Genomic DNA, 4,141 nt, shown 5'->3' with positions numbered 1-4,141 from the left:
TATATACCTCGGTTGAGACGGCAACCTTTACGCTAAAATCAACAAAGAATTTATTTATAAAAAAGATTTTTCACATTTTTTCTTTTTCGAAAATTACTGACGATTTTGTTTAAACTCGCCATGCCAGGTCCTATTCTCATTGAAGTAGTCAGAAAGAGTTAAATAACGAATGTTAAATAAGTTTTCCTCTCAACTACTTTTGATTTTGTTTATTTGAAAAGAGTAACAGTGCTCATTGTCAACAATAATAAACAATGAATAAATAAAAAATATTAAAGAATATTATGAATAACTAAAGGCGAAAAAAAAGAAGGAAAACAGAGGCTTTCAATTTGGACGGGAAAAACCTAAACCATCAAAACATTCCCGATTGCATTACGCTTTCCTTATTAAACTGTCATTTTCTTTTCAGATACAATATTGATATACCTAAAGAACCTCTAAAATGGAAATAATAAATAATTTATTTATTTTAACCCTTATGAAGACATGCATTGTGGGTCGACACGATTGTGGGCGATTAATAAATAGTTGAAAACTATGTTTAGTTCACTTAAAAGCATCTCTTACTACCTTTGGAAAAAAAAATTAAATCTTTACGTTAAAAACAAACATAAGTTTAAAAAACCACAATAAAATCACGATTATGATTCAAATATCTGTAGTTATTGATATTATAAATAAAAAAATAAATACAATGTAATTAAAATTTTATAATTAAAGTTATCGTTCTATTTTTATCTTTTTCAACGTTCAGTATAGGAGAATTTTTAGGCTGATATTATTAAATGAAGTGCTTTTATATAATTAAACTTTTTCACCTCAGTTCGCAACAAGTGTAGCTGGACAAACCCCACCCGCCCACATCCTAGATTGGAAGGTAATTTCATAATAACAAACTCACTAAATTAATTCACCCTCTTTGTGATTCTTGGTTAAGCGTCTGCTTTTATAAGACTTCCGCCGAGTTTGTCTAGTGATGTAAGAGCTAACCGAGCCAAGATACCATAACATCATAGCGGTACAGTATACAGCCAACCCATTACTGAACCATGTTTTTATATACAGTAGAGAACAAGATTCTTAATTTGAACAAACAGCTACAAATAAATAGCGATTTCATAAAATTAATTGTATAAGCTTGTTAAGATAACTCCTCAGGGATAAATAGCAGGATCCATTAACAGAAACTTTCAGTTTGAAAATTTTCTAATAAAAAATAGTACAACTAATCTAAGCCTAAGAAGAGTTGCTGTCAATAAAGGTACTCAAAAATAATGAAAGAATATTTTCATCATCGAGAAACGTTTCGACCCACGTTGCAGGTCTTCATCAGTCTGAATTCAGGTTGGAAATGAAATGAATCAGTTTCGTTGATAAATAATAAATTAACGAATTGAATTATCTGTAATTCATAATTAAGTAATGTTTTCCATTTTATTACTAAACCTTTTTATTCCTTGCACATAAGGATTAAAAGAAATCAATCTTGCAAAATCTTGTGCAGTGCTCACATCACACAACTTTAACTAACCAACCTACTTAAATCCACAAGCATTGCGTAGATTGGACGGCTCGGGGAGTCATCGCCATTATGGTGATTTTCGAAAAATAAAACCTGAAGACTGAAGGAGACAATTATGAACAAACATTTTTATTTTTCAATTGCTATAAAAATACTTATTTAAGGGATTTTCAAGGTGGGAATAAGGAATATTTTGTTCTTCCCAAGAATACAACAGTTTAACAAAAGATAACCGAAAAGATGGGATGGTCTTGAATTTTCCTGTTTTCCCTCTTCCTCCTTTATTTATTTATAAAATTCTAAAATATTTTGTATTTGTCCATTATTTATTATTTTTAACAATTAGAATTGGTTATTTTTTGATAATAATCAAAATAAAAGGTACTTTAGAGGAAGATTTAAAAAAAAAAAAAATCAGCATTGAAACACTGTAAGACTATAGAAGATAAGATATATGTGGTATAGAAGTATAAAAATTTCACTTACCTATATATATATATATATATGACTATAGAAGATAAGATATATGTGGTATAGAAGTATAAAAATTTCACTTACCTATATATATATATATATATATATATAGGTCCTTTTATATTTATATCACCTTTTGTGGCCCTACAAAGGTAAAGCCTACCTTGTATATTTTCCTTCAGCAATGTGGGAAAGTTCTAAGAGGAAAGGTCTGCTCTTAATAAATACTTAACACAATTGTTTAACTGTCGTTTATCAGACTAAAAATAGCAATAAAATAAGTAGTTTCAATAGCAATACTTTAAACATGAAATTCATTTCCTTGTATTAAATAAAAGTAAAATAAATGCTTGAAAACACTTAATGTTAAATAAAGATTATATTTCCGTAGCTAAAAAAGGGAGATCGGAATGAGCAGCTTTAAAATAAAAAACAAATAAAACAGTTGAAGACATTATAACAATAAGACAATCATAAAACTGCGCAGTAACACAGAGCCATAAAAGAATTTACAGCAGCATAATAATTATTTTATGGGCAAACTTTTTCTTCATTTAAATACACACTACGATGAAGGCCTGCAGTGAAACTGCCGCCAAATCGATATGTCGATATATCGATGTACCGAAAACATATTTATCATAAGCAATAATTTTATCACTGGCAGCACTGCTTCATTGTGCATATTGACTTTAGTTATATACACACATGGACAATATTGGATTAATTATAATATGAATTGATTAAGTGTTTAATGCCATTTTTAAAGAGAATATTCAACGCATTTCCACGACAGTTTCAGACGTGGATAAAGTATGATATAATTGCCATAACAGCAATATTCAACTATCAGCTTTTGCGTAACAGTACCTCTCACAGCTAACTGCCACATGTAGATGCCTTGATAGTGGAGCTGTCGCAACTTATAGTCTCGTAACATTAACCTCGTTTATAACTTAGCGTTCTTATATAAGGTAACATTTAATGTATTTAATCATCAAATGTATTAAATTCATACAAAATTGAACTGCCAGAAATGTTTCAGCTACGAGAAACCATTCTTATTTAGCAATGTTGTCGACCATGGTGCCTAAGAATCGGCATATATATACATATACAATTTTTTATTAATAACTAAATATAAGCTAAATAAAACAAATTTTATTTTTATCCCTCTTCGTCTCAAACTAAGTTACATTACACTTTTCCTTATGAACCCTTTCTTCTAGTTCTCAACTATATCTACGCTATCCTCTATATCGCTATTTCTAATCTCCCTTCTCAAGTGATCCGTAACATAAATTAAACTAAATTATGAATAAATAGAAATGCAAAAATAAAACGAATTAGAAACTGATAAGTGGACTAAGAGCAAATATATGTACTGGATTTTCATCAAATTTTTATAATAGATACGACCTGGTGAAAAAACAATTCGAGAAGTAAGAAGCGAGTAACTTGATAAAGTTCATGAAAAGTCACTATAACTAAGCCACACAACTTTATTGTAATCAAAGTTAGAACTGCCGAGTGGCCTGTCACTAGGGTCGTAAATCTGTCGGCTAAACTATAAATCAGCAGTATGACTGAGCCATACAAAATGTACTCAGTACGTAATTAATTTCAACTATAACTCTAAGCTATATTACAAAACATCAAAAGGTTAATTAAAGTGCATATTCATTAAATTTTAAATTAAATAATGTTCCGTCTTTAAATTTTAGTAAATATTGATCAAATAAATTAACAAAATGTGAAAAATTCGTGGTAAAATAAAATCTTTTGTATTAAATATCGCAAAATACAAATATTTTTTTTGTTGGAAGATTAATTGTTGACCGTATAGAAACGCGTGATGATTGGTTCGGTTTGCGGTCAAGAATGCTACAAAAATAGTAGAGCAATTATTTATTAGTAAGCAACATTTCAACCCACTTTGCAGCGCTTCATCAAGGCTGAGGCCTTGAAAAAAACTACACAAGAAGTGTAGTTTTTTGTTGTGTGTTCAGACAAGTTTCACTTTCTGTTCTGGACGATGCATATATGTATATCGATAGATCAACGGCCTTTCAACAATCGATATGTATATCGATAGGTCAACGGCATTTCAACAATCGATATGTATATCGATAGGTCAACGGC

At 29.8% G+C, this 4,141-nt stretch overlaps 1 protein-coding gene across 7 annotated transcripts in view; it reads right to left on the bottom strand.

Annotated features, from left to right (window-relative positions):
- msi (musashi) overlaps window positions 1–4,141 on the bottom strand; it is a 562,348-nt gene that overhangs the window by 122,326 nt on the left and 435,881 nt on the right. The window lies entirely within an intron of this gene.

This window comes from Halyomorpha halys, unplaced genomic scaffold, assembly GCF_000696795.3.
Source record: "Halyomorpha halys isolate HHAL.00 unplaced genomic scaffold, Hhal_1.1 Scaffold945.1, whole genome shotgun sequence".
Classification (NCBI taxonomy): domain Eukaryota; kingdom Metazoa; phylum Arthropoda; class Insecta; order Hemiptera; family Pentatomidae; genus Halyomorpha; species Halyomorpha halys.
Note: the sequence above shows the minus strand (reverse complement) of the source record. Positions and strands in the feature narration are given on the sequence as shown.